Source organism: Ailuropoda melanoleuca, chromosome 20 (genome assembly GCF_002007445.2).
Source record: "Ailuropoda melanoleuca isolate Jingjing chromosome 20, ASM200744v2, whole genome shotgun sequence".
Classification (NCBI taxonomy): domain Eukaryota; kingdom Metazoa; phylum Chordata; class Mammalia; order Carnivora; family Ursidae; genus Ailuropoda; species Ailuropoda melanoleuca.
The window spans coordinates 7,789,626-7,808,689 of NC_048237.1; the positions used below are offsets into that span (position 1 = coordinate 7,789,626).

Here is a 19,064-nt window from a genome sequence, read left to right on the forward strand (position 1 = left end):
TTCCATTTGCAAGAACATGGATGGATCTAGAAGGTATAATGCTAAGTGAAATAAGTCAGAGAAAGACAAATACCATATGATTTTATACATAAGTGGAATTTAAGAAACAAAACAAACGAGCAAAATAAAATGAGACAAATCAAAAGGCAGACTCTGAACTATAGGGAACTGATGGTTACCAGAGGGGAGGTGGGGGGTGTGGGATGGATATAATAGGTGAAGGGGATCAAGAGTACACTTATCTCAATGAGCACTGAGTAATATACAGAATTTATAGAATACAAACATATTCTATATATAGAATTATTGAATCACTATAGTATACACCTGAAATGAATATAGCACTGTATGTTAATTATACTGGAATAAAATAAAATAAGAGAGAAAATAGGCTTCAGAAGAAAAGTTTTAGCTTTGCCTTTTCATGTTCTTTACTGACCTGTCATACTAATAAATTGTTCCATAGCTGTGGGTTGTATACTGGCTTCATGAAGACTTCAATTGGTCTACAATTTTACTAATGGCAAATAGAAGTTAAGGACTTCTGTTCATAAATATCTGTAATAATAACTCCAAATGAAAGGCACTATAAAGCACTACAGAATGCTTATATCTTAGATTTTCATGTGTTTGCAATTTTCCCTGAAATCTAAAAAATTATTATACTGAGGAATAATTATCTTATTGTATCATGGCTACATAACTACCAAGTGAGTAGGAGCTGATACCATTATCCCATCTAACAAGTGAGGCAGAATATAACCTAAAACAAGCCAAAACCCATCTGGATTTTTACTTAAAGAGGACAACAGACGGATTCAGTACCTGTTTTGTGACCTACCAACTCAAATATCCAATTTCTCCTTTGACCTAATCTACCAGACAGAGACTCCTCTAGTCATTTTTCAGAAACTAGCTTTTAATATCGCCTTCAGTGGAGAAGTCCATGAACATTTGTTCCAGACATAAAATGCTTTGGACAGCTGTCCACATTTCTCTCCACACCTGTTTTTTCAAGGCTCCTTCAATTCTTTCAATTATATCAGATAGACAGCCTGACTGACATGCTAATCGGCATTCAACACCTTACACAGCTTTACTCTCTCCCAACAAGAGGGCAGCTAAATTTCCTTTAAAGGGAGAGAATGTGTCCCCTGATCCTGAATTCTGACAGTGGCATCAGTGGGAGAGAGAGGAAGACTGCTTCTTGTTCTTAAAGGAACTGAAGATCGTTACATCATATTAAACTTCCATGCAATATATGTGAAAGTAGTAACAACGCCTCAAAAGATCTAGTGGGTGTCCTGATGACAGTACATCTCATCCTCCTCAAAACAGAAGAGTTATTTCTGATACGATTTATGGGACCCATTTGCCTTACCTCACCAGAATCATGTTAGTCTACCTGATTATGTTTCAGGCTACTCTAGGGATCAACTTCTTAAGTGCGTAAATAGTTCTAGGAGTGACCTACATCTATGATTCTAGCTTCTAAAATTCTCCAGTTTGTCTCCAACAGGTTTATAATGCCTTGCCACCAGGAAAGGTGGCTCTCATTCTCTAATGGTTTTATGGACCAAATCATTAAAATAAGCATTTATTTCCCCCCAGTTATAGGTACTAGACCCTAAATGGAAATGTGATTTAGTTCAATGTAATAGCTGTCAGGAAATCCAAGCAGGGAAATTTAACCAAATTCACTTATCCTAATTTCAAATCCAGTATGTTCTTCTAAAATTTTCTAAATTGTACAACGTTAGCAAAGAACATCTGTAATGAAATATGAATTATAAGTGATAGCATGCAAGCTCAGAGCTTGATAACTTCAGCTACCTGGTCTTCTTGGTTCCAGTTTCTCATCTCTACTAATGTCCATTCTGTATGTTTCCTAAGTAAATCTCCTTAAAACTCATGTGGTTGATGTTCTTAGAAAAGCAATATCTTCTGATATACTTTCAGAATCAAGTTCAAAATTCACAGCTGAAGGCCATTATGCACCAACTTCTCTCATTCTCTCATCTCTGTCTATCACGATTATCCATTTCCATTACCTAGTCTTAGACCCATCAGCTATTCCACTCAACTGGAGGAAAATCTTTTCTTTTACACATGCACACACACACATGCACATTTTTCCAGGACATAACTAGTTAGTTAGAGGGAAATATACAATATGCAAAGAGATCAACTTTAACCATTTAAATATTCAACACTACCATTTTGAAATGCTGGGATTCCATAGAGGCCAATTATGTAAGATGAGGAATAAAACACTCATGAGAAGTTTTACATAAAACTGGAATGGAACTTGAGCTACTCTGCTCTTGGTTATTGTTAGATTTCAACCTTGTGAAAATTATTAGATTCTGGATTTGTCACCATAAAGAGGAAGTATTAGTACTTAAATTAATGAATAAATGTTGCAGGTTTCAAATTCTTATACTTTCCATTTTTGCTCACAAAAACTATGCTGCAAACAATATTTTATTAGCAACTGAATAGCATTAACATCTTTCTTCCCAGAATTTATTTACAGTATATCATTAATGATAAAAACACCTTTATGTACCCAAAATATTTTTTGAAGAAATAAAACCAACCTGAAGGATAAATTATTTATTAGTATTTTGATCCTGAAATTTTTTTAATGCCCTTTGAAAGCTATTTCAAAACCTTCCACAACCAATATAAAGTACTACGAGTAAAACGATTTTTGTCACACAAATTCCTTGCTGGTTTTCAATTAACTTCTCGCTTACCTAGATATTGTGGGTTTACACATGCTGTTGACCTTGAATATTGACTTTCGTTTAAAAATGTTACAGAGATGATGTTCTGAACTATAAGTAACATAAACTCTGTGGGTATTTAAAATTGAAGACAGCGAAGAAGAGTTGCTTTTAGAAAGAGCAAAGAGGACAAGTGAACAATTTAAAAATGGAATGAATGGAATTTAAAAATGCAAATGAGTGAATCATATTTTTCAGAGAAGCCAGATGTCCACTTGCTTCCATGTTACAAATCAGTATAAAGGCTTATTTGTAAGGCAAGGTTTACGCAATAAAAACAAAATGATGTATTTAGAAAAACAGTCTATTGATCCATCTGGTTTCAATGTCTATGTAAGAAAGGAGAAAAAAGATGGATTTTTGTTAACTTCACCTCAATTATCAAGATCAGAGTTGTTAATTTTCCTTCAAAAGGCCAGTAAATATGCACTATTTTGTATGCGAAATTTCTTTGAGTGTACTTATGAGCATTTTCTATAAAGAGAGATTTCCAAAAAGGTTAAGAACCACTGCTCTTCTATCCCAAACATCTACATTTTAGAACTATATTGTTTGCAACTTCATTTGGTTAGATAGTAAGACACAGTACAGTATTTTAAGAAGTCAAATACCCTGCAAGTAAAATTTTTTCCTGGAAGAGCCCAATTTGGTGAGTGGATCGAAATTAATGTACTTGGAAAAAGGGAAGAAAGAGTAGAAATGACAAAAGCACTGAAACATCTATTATTGTTGTAAAGATAATCATTTATCCTCAGAAATGACAATACAAAAATCACATAACCCAGACAAAAAAAAATTGTTAAAAATTGTGTCAATACTTTAAGTATATATACATTTATTTGGCTGAGGGTTTGGGTTGCTTTAATATGATCAGTTACCTATATTTGATCAAGTCCATCAAAAAAATAAACAAACTGAGAACTGAGAAATTTATTCAAACTGTGTTGAGTCACAGAATTTAACACTATCATATCACTTGAAAATTTGTGAAAGGGAGGGGCATAAGGAAAATAGAAATGTATGCATCCCTAGGGCACCTAAAATCACTGAAAGTTGGCCAAAGTATATACTACAGATGCTATCCCTTGCATTTTTTTATTTGAACATTCTCTTGGAAATTTGTACTTCAAATCCCTTAATATACTACCATTACTTCACTCCTCTATTTTTTAAAAGGTCTACACAGAAGAGAGGGAATGAAGAATTATCAATTACTGAGAAAATGTAGGTTGAAGACAGCCAACACTTACCAGTAAGGCTCTTTCACACCCACATCCATATAATCCACTGGGGCCTGTTATCTGATCAAAAATAAGTATATTTTCCAGCTCATTTCACTAGTTAGTTCAACCTTTGCTTTATATAAATAGAACTTACCTAACTAAGAAGAATTTTTAAATAAGAGGGGTGGCTAAATAACACAACGTGGATAGTACTATTTCTAAGATTTTCTTTTGGACATATTAGACCAAACCACTTTTACCTTCTGTACTCATACACAACTTATCACAATTAGAGGAAATATAATGCATTTAATACATGCCCAAGGAAGTTATAGAAGCTACTTAAAAGAAGAAACCGACGTTTCACCTAACTTCTACAGTAACTAGGGCAAGTATTTTATACACGCAACAGAAGCTCAGGAAATACCTCTCAGTGAGGTTGTAATATTCACATGATATCTAAGAAGAAACAATAATTCTTTGTTAGTTATTGTTGGTAAGAATACAATCTTACTTGCTTAGGAAATGAACTTGAAAAATCGTTATTTGATCTTATTGTTTCCTTAAATCATCAGGCTATGTCACATGACTTGCACTCATAATATAGGAAATCACCTAAGGCCTTGCTTCTCACGGTGTGATCTGCAGACCAGCAGCATAGCATCACCTCTGAGTTTGTTCAAAATGCAAATTTTCCCATGCACCCCAGGCCTACTGAATCAGTATCTTCAATTAGACAAGATCCCCAGGTGATTCATAGACATATTAAATTTGAGAAGCACTGGTCTACATTAGAGGTTCTCCAAGTGTGATCCTCAACCAGCTTCATCAGCCTCACCTGTGAGTTTGTAAAAAATGAAAATTCATCAATCCAACCCCAGGCCTACTGTATTTTAACAAGTTCTCCAGGTGGTTCTTATGCACCTTATAGTTTGAGAAACACTGGCCTAGGTCATTAAATTCTGATTTTGTTTCAAATATTTTCTATGTACCAAGCCCTCCTGCTACCTGCTTCTTTTTCACACATGCTAGAAAGAGAATCTTTCTAACACAATTCTATAATAGAAAGGGAAAAAATGCTTATATATTTAGCTGTTCTTGGAAAGCCCTAGAATTCCATCAAATATTTAAAACAATTTGATTGTAGGTTTCCCTGTTTGAGTTTGTTGTTATTCCAGAATCATTCCTATTACCTCAAAAGATACCATGAAAGTCTCAGAGTCATATTCACTTACGTTTACTTTATCATACGTAAGCATGCATAACTCATACACACCATTCAAAAAATGGAGGTACTGAATAGGTAGCAAGTAGTTACTGCTTCTCCTTTCCTCCCCATGTAACATAAAAGACAAGAAAGAAAACCCAATATCAAAACAAATTGGCAGAAGCAGAACTTCACATAATGTAAATTTTTAAAGCCACACACAAAAAAAGAAAGTTTTAAAGCCAAGAGCCTCTTAAACAGCACAAATTAACTCAGCTCTCCTATGGCAACCTTTGGCCTACTGGCAAGAAACGGTAGTGGTCCAATTTTTACCATCAAACTAATTGAGTGATCACCTCCTCTATGAAGCCTTCCAGTCTCTCTGAGTAAAATTAGAAGCTCCTCTTCTGACTTCCTATAGAAATGTTAGTGTGCCTTTATCATAACCCTTACTATATTGTGTTGTTAATTTGGGTTATTGCTTTATTCAGTAGACTATGAATATTTTAAAGGTTTGGAACTTTATCTCAGTCTCTCATAGCAAGAATAGCCATGCTCTTTAGTCAATACTCAGTAACTATCTTTCACTGAACAAATGAGTAAATGAATGACACTATCACAGTAAACAAAATACACCCTTTCAAAGCATAAGAGCTCAAACAACAATGAAAACACCAGGCATCAGAAATAATCACAACCTTGCAGTCCTTCTTACATTAACAGTGTTAGAATCCTGTTCATTTTGTACCCAGGTAGGCCCTGAACAGTTTAAATGACTTGCTCATATTTAGATAGCATGATATTGAAAAATCAGACAAACATCTTCTTGGTTTTTCCATTGCCCAACACTGTCCCTTGAAAGACCATGAATGAACCCAAATATATGCTTTCACACTTAAATAATTATGAAAACTATGTCGCATTTCACCTGAACCATTGCCTTACTTCGTTACACACTGTAGAACTGTAAAAAAATGTTTTTCATTCTGCACCTTCACTTTTTAAGCCTCAAAATTCTTACTATTGGAAATAGATTTTCTCCTGTCTGGTTTAGGGTATCTTTGAAACATTTCCAGATCTCATTTCACCTTAAAAGTCCTCTTCCTTTTTCAGTACCTGTGCTTGAATCCCCTTAAAGTTAAAGTTGCACACACATACCCCCCCCCCAATGAAAGGGCAGACAACTTAACACTGCTTGGAGGATTTCTTTCCCATGCTTTGGTCCCAAACAAGCACATGTAATATTGGGTGACCTTTTGCTCCAGACTATTCAGTCTATTATACAGTGGCTTCCTTTTCTTACACACGCCAGGCCTCAGATTTTTGAAGTGGAGCATCATAAATTTACCATATGAACAATGAACAATCCCAAAGATCTTTGGGGCCAGAGAATCAACAGTGTTAACAGTACCGTGCCCTTACCCCAAAATTATCATCCTCTGCACTTTAGCTTTCCAAATATATTTTAGTTATAGAAGGCTACTCAAGTGCCATGTGTGAAGAAATGAAGATAAAAAGGGATGTAAGAAAAAGACAAATGTGGTCACAGTAAAGAAAATAATGTAAATAAACTCATCCTTATGAATATAACCAATCATTAATTTGACTCTACACTTATTTATCTGGTTTCTTAGTGAGAACATTTGTAAAATTCTCTTGTACAGGTGATAAAATCAGTTCCTGAAACACCACGCCCGGGACAGGGAAAATGTTTCAGGGCAAATATATACAAAATGTGCTTATTGAGCTAAAAGAAATACAGACTCTGTGTGTGTGTGTGTGTGTGTGTGTGTGTGTGTGTGTGTTCTGCAAACTAAATGCATGATTTTGAGATACTACAAGGGAAAATATATTATTTCTGTATGTCTTCCCCACCTACATACTACAAAATGACTGCATAGATGTCATTTCAAAGTCATAATAATTTCTTAACTAAGTGGAGGGAGATAGGAAGAAAAGTGAATACTGAAAGTTATCTTAAACATCAATGCTTTCAAACACTGATTCATGGTAAATTTCTAGCAAAACCAGCCTGAGGTAAATGGAGATTAATTTTGAATTAAAATATTTTATTCATTCAGATCATGGCAAAGATAATTCGTAAAATGAGAGATCTAAAATATATAATCCTATATATCTATGATTCCATGGAATGTATTAATGATTATTCAGTTCCTTGCCCAAAAAAAAACGATGTCACTATAATATAGGAGGAAAACACGTTTCTGTAACATTGTGAATGACATTGTCATTGTAATACTTGAGTTTATTTTGCCTTAAATACTGTTATTAACTTATTCTTGCTGGTTATAAAAACACTAAGAAGAAAAAAATTAAAAACAAAACCTTAATGGATAACTAAAGAGCTTTGTGTGCTAAATTCGATTCAGGTTTAATTTGTGACCAGAAATCTTTTAACGTGTATTTGGTTAAGGATATGTGATCTGGTCACAAAACGATGAATGGCCTGGGATGTAAGAACCAGCTGTGAGTTTTAAAACTACAACTTAGAGAATTCTAATGTCTTAAATTTATCATTGTCTATGACTTTACAATAGTACCATAATCTACTTTAATAACAGCACATGCTTTTTATTATTTTGTGAATTCTCAACCCCCTTCTCCAAGGAAATCAGATTTCAGAAGTTCTCACAGAGTCAAAACCCTCCAACATGAAATTTATAATCAAAGACTCAGCCCAGAAACACATCTAAATTCTGTTCAAGTAAAGTATCTCTCTCTCTTAAATGTTCTCACATATCAAATCACTGTATTCATCCCTATGTATTATTTCTGCCATAAAAATATCAGTGTGCTTTTGGAAAGGTTTTTACTCTTACAAAATTATTGAGATGTCTATCTGAAAATCAATGGTAGGTTTGGTGACATAATTACTCTAATTCTCAAAAGCCAGGCATTCATAAATGTGGAGCTATGTCTTTTCCTGGTGGTAAAGTTCAGGATTTGCTAATTGGTACAATCAGAGAGCAATAGTTTCAAGGCTGCTGCAGCAGTATGCTTACCTAAATTGATGCACAAGCTAGGTCCATGGCGAGAAGCACTCATTTACCCATAAAAACTGAGAAATTATATTGCCCAGTAATCAACTTGCGTAGGCAGTGGTTCATAGATGTGTCTCTGATCCATGCACTAAAAAGCAGAGCCATGTAGTGTCTTATTTCTTCACCCTCCAAAGGAAAAGTCAGAAAACAAATCACAGAGAAGGGACTCAGAAAACATAAGAGCTGTATCTTCAGCCCACATAAGCTTATTATATGGTTGTACAGTTATAAGAATTATATCAGTAAAGCACCTAAATAGACATTTCACTTGAGAGTAAAGAAATATAGAGCCTTATAATAAAAATAAAGACTTTGAAAGCCAGTGTTAGTTTTCTATTTCCAAGTTCATGAAAGAGATTATAAATAGCATGTACTTTTTAACATGCACAGTCTATAGCTTTCAAAAATAATATTCTATAGAGGATACAATACATTTATTTAGTTATTGCTTACAGCAGGATAAATATCTGTCATTTTACTTATATTTCTACCCATAACTAGAAGCTATGGTAACCCCCCCTTCACTGTATTTGTATTATTAAAGATTTTGTAAGGCTACCATAGCTATATTTACATATGTACAACTTGAGGTGCATGGGAAAAAGCAAGTAATCAAGAACTTCAATTTGGTGTCTTAAGAATTGTCCTCTAGTCTTATTATCCTGCGATTGTGTTCAGAGCTTGAGAATTTAAAATGGGGGAAAAAAAACCCTCATATAGCAATCACCATTTTTCCTGTAATCAAGTCCATACTTCTTTTCATATTCTTTCACTGGATTGCTTTTCTCTGTTTATTGTTGTTGCTAAACAAGGTGAGAGTTTAGGCGACATTTTTCAGTGATGATTTCTTTTGCAATAACAAAATCTTAAATGCAGTCTCTCTTTTCCTCCTGCTATATGCTATCAAATTCATCTTTGTATGGGAGGCACAAACTAAAATGAGTAAATTGCCCTTAGTAGGTAGTACTCTTTTCCAGACACTAGGAAGTAAATTGTCAAAGAGTTACACAGGGTTTTAGCTGCATGATTCCCATTGACTTTAATGGGGGTTGCAAGGAAAACACCCCATGCAAAGCTCAGAAAAGTAGGGGTTAGTTTTCTTTATCTCCACTGCATTTTGTACCCTCCAGCCTTGAACATTCTCTCTTCACATTCCTTTCTGTGCTCCCCTTTGTGTCTTACCCCTAAAAGGATATAAATCTGAGGTCATTTCATTTAGTCATCTGCATACATAGCTACTCAACATACTCTACCCCTAATGCCATTTTCAAAGTCTCACAGTTAAACATCTCTTTCTTCAACTTCCCAAATCCAAATCATCCAATATCCGGTTCATATGTATAGCTAGAGAAGAATATATTTTTCATATTTGAAGGATTATAATAATATTGACTGGGTATTTTTGAAATTTGTACTGTATTTCAAATGATATCAAAATTGCCTAAATTATATTCTTTCCTACTTCTTAAAAAAACGCCTATTAGTACTGTCACATTCACTATTATTTACTTTTTAAGTAGCTTCAGTATTTCCTGAACGTTCCCATAAAGCACAAATTTATAAGCTACTGGGAAATGCACCAGGCATTGCAAGGCAGTTATCATAGCCACTTCAGTAGCAGTTAGCTAAAGTGTTTCATAGGACAACTAGTGAACAACATAATAGATACCATGATGTTAGATACTGGCAGAATGGGTATAAGTTTCTATCATGTCTGGGGAATGAAGGAAACTCTTGTCTGTGTGATAGAGACAGCAATACCACAATTGCCTGATGTCACTCTTATATAATACATTGCAATACACACACACACACACACACACACACACACCCTATGGGATTGTTCTAATTCTCTAGCAAGTTTTGATTGTGGAGAGAGCCAAACTAGGCTAGCTTTGAGCTAGATTTTTATGAGTGTTTGATTCTGTATAGAATGCACAAAAGGCCCAATCTTCATGCCTACCACTTTTTTCATTACTGTGGCATTAATTACAAAGTAAGATGCCAAGTAATTGGCAAGGGGAACACTACTTGCTTATTTATCAGATACCTTTATCCTATGCCCCTGGCTTCTCTCCTTTACTGCACTTTTACAATAGATTACCAGAGTAGCAATGTAAAGAGTAAAGGGTCTTTCCTTTGCACATTTATAACCCAACTTACCTTGAATTCTTTGTCTTATTTCAAATCATGACAGTAGGAAAGGATTTGCACTTAGCGACATATTAATCAACACACAATATACAAACACATAAAGTCTAAAACAAAGCAAAGAGGATGTTCTGCTAAAAGCAAATGGTTTGCTACCAAAAATCTTCCCAGTTCATCCTTGCACCTATAGATTCATTATTTCTGGGAAACACTGTGGGAGTGTGCCATAAAATACCAGACAAACAGAGCGAGCATCCTGAAATCTTCTCAACACGCAGGGTACCTCAAAAACCTACGAGAACACACTTTTTTCAATTTGTTGTCTTATTTGTCCCCAGTTATTATCAATTACTACTGTTCTGTCTCTGTGTTGATCATGACAAAAGATATGTTTCTCATAAAATAACACGTTTGGACATAACGAGAACCTTGGTTCCCATCTTTCCCGTTGCCGAATAGCACGTCTCGTGCTGTACAGGCGCAGTTGGCTGTCCAAGGACCCTGATGCCAAATTGCGGAGGATATTCTTGTCGCAGTGACAAATTGCTTGCTGGTGGGCTGTGCAGAGTGTTGTTCTGGCAGCATCAGAGTTGTCTACGTGTCTGTCACTTGGTTAGGCTGCTTCAATGCTAGGTGATTTCATCCCCACCCCCACCCCCTCTCCTTTTTCTTCAGTGCGGTTTTTCAGACTTACCTTTGCTTCCCAGTGAGTGGGGGCTTTAACTTTCACTTGACAATGAGCCTATGGAAATGCCTCCCAAGCTCTCCGTACAGGTATCTGTAGGGTGAGAGAAGGATTTTTTTCACTGTGCCATACTTGTTTTCCATACAAACCTACAGGCTGCCATTACAGCCACCCACATCCCTGTTGGCAACGCACTTATGCAGTGAGCGCCTTAATGAATCCAGACAAAACTGCACAGCATTCCTGACACACAAGAAAATCATGCATTTTAATGGTATTGCAGGGTAATTTATTTCTTCAGTCTGTAAAATGTTGATGGTCAATGTTATTTGATAACATTTCAGCAAAGAGATTATTTTGCTTTTGATTTGATGCTTGCTTTTAAAACTAAAAAAGATTTATTTTATAAATTCCTTGTATTAAGTATATTTATTCAGTGAGGATCTGCTTTAAAAAAAAAAGCAGAAATGTAAACGAGTAGACAATATTCAGTAAACAAATTAGCTTGTAAACATACTGCAGGCAATCCCAAGCGTCTGTTGACTACCTATGAAGGTATATAATTTAATGCCTCCAGATAATTTGTGGGTAAAGTCTAACCAGTTGACATTTTGAGATAAATAATAAATAATACTCCTATTTCATTACTGAGTTTATAATTAAGTATAAACGTAAAGGCATTAAAAAAACTATAGCTACAGGAGATACAGTATTGTAAAATTGTTTTGTAAAACTGAAAAGGATAATGTAATGATGTAGGAGGGCTTTTTTATTCTATGGAATGTCAGTAGATTTTTTTCCATGGAACATATTCTGCAGCACTGGGGTATTATTTAAGACTTGAGGATGTATAAAAGAAGCTAATGGGTTTTTCACAAAGGATAATATACAATGAAATAATTCTAAAAGGAAATGAACAGGCTTTTAATCTTGTGGGAAAAAAATGTTTGTTTTTGCTCTTCTCATATATAAATGTATTTGTTAGTTTTATTGTTAAAACTGTACCCTTGAATCAAGTAGAATATAACATTCTTCTAAATACTTTAATATGGAGATATTAGATAAGATTTGTTTTCAAAAAATAGATATAAATGCAGCTATACCACAGATTTCACTTGCATTAATTAGAAATAGTAATAATAAAGCTGCAGGTAGTAGAACTTGGAGAAAGACTAAAATATATTTTAAGTTTCAACCCTCAGGACACATAGGTAAAATTTTCAGTGCAAAGTTACATTTAATTTAGCTTGTTTTTATCATGACTGTTGCTATAGGACTTAAATCAGCCCTCTGCACTACATGGGTATTTCCAAACTAAACTTATCGAATTATCTTTCCCAGACACTTTTGTGTTCTGTTTTATTCTCTAAAACCTGGCAGCACAAATGTTCCAGCTTTTATCACTTAGAAGCATCCAGTATGAGGCTATTGATCCTAAAATTGCTAGGGTTTTCTAAGAAGGCTGCTTGTTGGTTCTGCACTGTTGTCACTGAAGTGGTTAAAGCTTTGTTTGTTTGTTTTGTTCTGAATGGCTCTTAATGGATTAAGCTTTAGGCTTTCACCAAAGCAGTAACTGATTGTAAAAGTAGCAAGGAATAAACTAACCACAGGGTGTATGTGTGTGTGCGCGTGTGTATGTGTGTGCTGCCAGAGCCGAGTAAATTATGATCTTTAAATTCTAAAGCTAGTAAAAATATATGTTAAATGAAATATTTCTTACTATATATATATATTAAGTTTATCCCATGTAAATTGCCATGAATCAGATTAGCTGATACCTACAAGGGATCATCTCTATTTAATCAAGTAATTGAATTAAACTATACAACGACCCATAGCTCTTGAGATATTCATTACAATTACAAGATCGCATTTTACCATGAAATCAACATGCCATTGTGTTTTGATCCTAGAACAGCTTTTCATAATTTTACCAATAATACTCAAAATGGTGATCCCAAGTTATACAAACCTTTAAAAGCTATTACTAGAACTTTAAGTAATATATGCACTTGTCTTCATAATATTATGCTGTGGTTCTGGACTTGTATAATTAGGTTTCAGCTTGAGTGTGATATTAAGTAGAGGATTAATAACTTGATGAATAAAGAAACACCCATATTTGGAGAAACAGATGGAAATGCATGAACTTATATAACTATTTTATACAGCACCAGCTCCTCTCTAAGACAAGGACCTTATTCAAGGTCTCATTTCCAATGCATGGTGATTCAAAGAGCTAAATACTCAACTCAAAAAATGAAATTACATTGTACAAATCTTTCAACAGGGGTGATAGACAAAGCACTACAGATTATGTTCAAGTCACCCCTCCGGTTCTCCAGGAATGGCATCCACTGCTGCTCTTGAGTGCCCCGTAGCCATTAGCAAATAGAGGGTGACCCCATCTGGCACAGCATGACTACCTGCCCTTGGATTTGCTGGGGAATATTTTTCCCCCAATGGGCAAATCATGAAAATCTAGAAGAAACTGGACTAAAATAAAATGGCCTCTGCTTCAGTTTCAAATAACCCAAGACTCATTTGTCAAAGTCTACAAAGATGACAGTCCTTTGGCAAATTTTCAACATGGCCGTTCCAGAGATGCAACACCGCATCTAGGCCTCTCTGAATGTCATACTTGGAATACTGCATTTTAGAAGAATACCATGTTAGAAAGAATGAGGATACCTTAAACATGGAGTTAAAAGCCCTCCATTATACCTCTAGATTCTCTTGGCCATGAATATAAGTGCAAATGAACAGTTTGTTTTACCTCTTAGAACATTAGCTAAGTCACTAAATCTTATATATATATATATATATAAAAGAACAGTAAAAAGTTCTTCTCTTCTCACAAATATCACACACAAAAGATCTGAAATCTTGGGGGAAGTTTCTAATTCCCATCTCATACTTGTAATAAAGGCAATGAATTGAATTGAAGTGAAAGGGGGGCTATATTAAAGGAAATGCATAAGCTTCAAAATGAGAGTGCATTTATCGTATAGAGAGAACCATCGATTCTGCTATAATGCTGGTGTAGTCTTTGTAATTTTCAAAATTCCATTCAAAGTGCTGATATTCTGATGACAGAACTAACTGCCACTGTAACTCCAGAGCCTAGCATTAAGAGAAGGGATTTCAATGAGTGCAATAAAAAAGAAGGCAATTTTTCCCCCTTGCATGTAATATTCTAAAATTAAGGGAGGCAAAGTGTTATAAAACCTAGATGAATGCTGTTAGTGAACGACTAATTTGCTAATTGTGTGACACCCAAAAGCCAAATGTACTTAATATTTATTTAAGAAAAGATGATGCATTTATAAAAAGCAAGGCTGCTGTGTCATAATCCTTTCTTGAGGCCTTGTACCAAAATAATAAGGGCGGGGGTTATAAAGGAGAGGGGTTTTCCTCCTCTTTCTTTCGTTTTTAAGATCAGGGATACCTCTAATTGACCTAATACACGTTTATGCCTATACCTTGTCAAGAGGAAAACACACAAGCCATAGGGCCTCCTTTTGGTTGTGCCTATTTTTCTCACTATATTTCCCAATATTCCTTCATTCTACTTTCTCCATCACCGTTTCCTCTTCCCTACTCACACTGCCCTGGTCCACATCCTCTCGCATTAACCCTCCTGGAGTCTCCTAGTCTTCTCTTGTCACTCCTTTGTCATAGACAGAAGAGGAGGGGCCCTGGGGAATGACATGGCCCAGGACACACCCCTAATCTTCTTCCCTGTTTACACCACCACCTGCAAATGAGGAGGAAACTTTCCATAGTTTGAATGAAAAGCTTTGGCCTCTCCTATAGACAGGGATGCACAATGCGGAAATAGTATTTGTTAACCAGGCTGAACCATTAAAAAGATCACACACGACAGGGTGGCTTTGAAACTCTGAGGAATTTCGGCCATACCAGGTTAACTAAATGGGAAGCCAATAAATCAAGTGAACTTTCCTGACCCCCAGACATCCAAAAACTCAAGTTTATACAGAACTTTAAAGAATTGGGTTATGAAGACCTTTTTGTTTTTTAATTTCGTGAGGATGAAGGAGTGCTTGACACACTGGCAAATACTTCATCTGAGAGCAGAAACATGTTTGCATTTTGGAAATAAAGCAAAAAAACATCCAGAACTGATTGTCAGTAAGTTGATTTCAACAGTGTTTGGATTTTAGATAGTATATTAAAAAGCTGAAATACAACTTTAAAGTATGCAAAAAAATATGATTCCCCAGGTTTTCATTGCATTCTTACAGTAGAAAGAGCACAATTAGGAGATACAGAAGGGTTAGGTTAAAAACTGGAAGTACAGTCCAAGTCTAATATACTGATAATCCTATACAAAACGGCTTCCTGTAAGAAGAGCGTGCGCAAAAGCGAAAGGTTTATAAAATATACCTGATTTTTAGATCATAGAAATGATGTGTACATATAGGTTTCGGTAGCTTGAAAAAATATCCTGTGCAGTAAGAACCTTCTTTTCACTAATCTGAACTGCGCAATATGGCAGGAAGGAATTTCAAAGGAGATATTTATATATGTATTTCAATGTTTACTGCCAGGCTTTGCCTTCTCATTTTATACTCAGCATTTTGAATGAAAATGCTTACCTACCTTCAAAAGGTTCTAAGGGCTTGCCCCTTTATATTTATGTATATGCAGAATGTTTGAGGTACTAGAAATATATCAGCATTTCCAAATATCTCAGAGGTAATACTACTCCGCATTTGTCAGTATATGGGTATGTGTACACCACTTACTGAGTAATTATAATCTGCCATTATGTTTCATTGAGAGTACATTTTTATTGTAAACTTTATAGAGGGTAGACTTTAATGACAATAATCTAGGAGACAGGCAGACAACAAAGAGGTCATAAAGATGGATATAGGTATGAACACAGATAGTGACAGAACTTCAGTAGAAGTAAAAGGGATCAATTTTGGCTTGGATTATTTTCTGCCCTTAGGTGAGTATCTCCAGGCCTCATTTCCCTTTCAATCAATTGAATGCAATAATCGTTATCTATTTTTAAGCAATTATGAACCAAAATATCATAGTTTTTAATGGCTAGAAGGGACTTAAATATCAACTTTTGGCAAAAATGGATGGCCAAAATTTTCTGAAGAAGCAGGGAACTGCCAAAGGATAGGATATAAACTTCCCACAAGAGTCGAGACCCCAAGTTCTGAATTCCTTCAGAAGAAAGTTTCAATCACATCTGTATCTCTTAAATACTTCACTAATTCAACAACAAATCCAGGGGTACCCAGAGCACTGCTCAACGCCAGAGGTGCTTAGCAACATGGCTGCTGACTGACTCACTGTTGGTAAAAGGAAAATTGTACCCAGCCCAGGTTTCACTGTTACCAATTTCATTACTTTTTCCTTGAAGGGCCGTAATCTCTCACTCTCTTTCTGGGAGACTCCAATTCATTCTGAGGTGTCATGCACACATGCGTGTGCACGCGTGTGTGTGCCAACACACAATCACTTAAGGGCTAATTTCACAAATAAATGCTGAGTCTTCTCCCAATACCACAGAACCACTCTACCTCCGACACCCCGGCCTCCCACTGTTTTCCATGAGGAATACAAAGAATAAGGAAAACATTCTTTGAAATCAAACCAAAAAACATATTATATAGCCCCTTAAAAGAAATCACTATCATAGATGGAAAAGAGACTAGTGCCAATGAATGATGGTAATGGTCGGATGGCTTCTTTTTGCTAGACAATTCTGCTCACACAAAAAATCAACGGGGGTTGAAACACAGAAAAGCTAGCAGAGCACCATGTTCAAAGCACCTACTATGTGTCAGGCACCGGATGTAAATTAATCAGGATAAAGAATTGTACAAAGTCTGAGAACAGATCTTTTTTTTTATCTGTGCCTTCTATACATTGCTTTAATCCATCTAAAGTGAAAACATCTCCAATAAAAGGACGCTAGGCATTCTGTACTATTCAATTTTGATAATGTACTTAGAAAAGAATGCCTGGCACATAGCAGAAACTTAAATATTTGTTGAATGAGTGAATGGTTATACGTACTTTTCAAAGGCAAAATAAATCATCTGCCACTTCTAATGTATTTGGAAAGACATCAATAAATGGCTATTGTAAGGAAGACTGCAGATGCTAGTTAAGATAATCTGTGTAGTAGTTTATTTATTCTACTATAGAATTTTTGTTCAGAACCCCTGGGGAAAACTTTTGTTGTGATTACTTCTAGGCTGGCAGTCAATGACTCCACTCCATAACAAAATCTCAAACCAAACCCATGTCCTTTCCTCATGTCCCTGCCATTTAACCATCCAGTTGTTAACACATTTTAAAATCTGACAGGTTATTTCACTTCCAAAATGATAGTAAGAGTCACACATGTCAGAACTCTACTTGATAAGCTGTGCTCGTTTCAAATGTGGTATGTGAGCACTGAATCCTCACTCTTTAAATCCTGCAAAGCGTATCAATAATTATGCCAAATCCATCCAACAGTTGATTGAGGTGTTTTCAGTCTGATATGGGTGTCAAAAAGGGAACATTAACTTTATTCAGATCTTTGCCTGATATGTTGAATGGAAAAAAAAAATCCATTCATACATCACAGATTCATCCCTAATACTGGAAATTAGGAAAAGGTATCTCTGATTCCACACACATTTTCTCTGTGGTTACGGAGGTGATTTTGCCACCTGGCACCCTATCCCTCCTTATTATACCCAATTATATCTGTCATATGTAAAAGTTCTAAGAAGGATACAAATTTGTATAATTCTCAGGTGGTGCTTTACAAAGAAATCGCTTTTTTAAACTCCAATTCCTAATATATTTTGAAAAGAGTAATGATTCCTTAATTATGAAGTTAATTTTTAAAAGGCTATCTATCACAATCTCTTCAGGCCTCTCCTGATTTAATCTTACATGTTCCTGCTGTATGAAGAGTGGCTGAACTCCAGCCTGAGAAAATTCAGTGGTGGGAACTCTTTACTTGGGGTTCCCACATTTATTTGTGACATCCGCAATTCGTAGCTGTATTTGTGCTGGAGCAGACAGAAATACCCAATGAAGAAAGTAGGAGCAACACAGTTTGTCTTTAAAGTGATGCAATGAGGCTCCAAGGTAGTAACCCAGAAAGACTCAAAATGTATTTTTTAACCGAATCAATGTGAACATCGAGTATAAATTGAATACAAAAGGGGATTTTCTAATAAATAACAGACCAACATTGGAATGGAGAGTATCACTCTATATATTAACTTTACTAAGGGAAAGTTTAAAAAAGGTTAACCTTAATTTTATTTTTTGATCATAGAGATCTGCAGTGAATATGTTACTGGTTATATATTGTAGATAAATTCATCTTCAGTATAAACATATTTTTTTCAAATGCTTATTCTTGGCAACACAAGTGAGAACACTTATTTTGTAATTGTGTATGTTTCTGCTCTAGAATTCTTCCCCTAGAAAGCTTCTAAAATCCTCTAGCCGTGGGTGACAGTGGCCTGAGGTTAAAATCTAAACATAAATTTGTCGTCTTTTAATTTCGTGGCCTTGAGCTGTTGACCCAAAGAGGTGTTAGGAGTTCTCAAGGGCAGAACTAAATGGAGCAAACACTTGTCTTTGGAGCCCAAGCCCTGACCTTAAAGATGTAAACTGAATTGCCTACTCCCGAGGATATTGTTATAGTCAGGTATGTGAAAATGAGCAATAGGATGTGAAAGAAAGACAGAAAAAAGAGAGAGACATTTGGGGGGCAGGGAGGGTGGGTAAGGAAAAGCATTTTAAAGACTTTGATTTGGCGTAAGTATTTAGTGTATATTTTATATTTGTTTCATTTTATTTTTTTTTCTTTTTTACCATGGTCTGCTTTAAAAAAACTGTAAAAGAGTTAGGCTTCTGACTTTTAATGAATTGCTGTGAAATTTGGTTACA

At 35.4% G+C, this 19,064-nt stretch overlaps 1 long non-coding RNA gene across 2 annotated transcripts in view; it reads right to left on the reverse strand.

Moving 5' to 3' along the window:
• The window catches only part of LOC117797256, a 168,093-nt gene extending 156,819 nt beyond the window's left edge, over positions 1-11,274 (reverse strand). For both annotated transcript variants that reach the window (XR_004622199.1, XR_004622198.1), the window contains exons 1-2: positions 11,127-11,274; positions 8,243-8,407 (exon numbers count right to left, since the gene is read on the reverse strand). This is a non-coding gene — a long non-coding RNA (uncharacterized LOC117797256). The remainder of the gene's footprint in view (positions 1-8,242; positions 8,408-11,126) is intronic.
• Between the last annotated feature and the right edge of the window lie 7,790 nt (positions 11,275-19,064).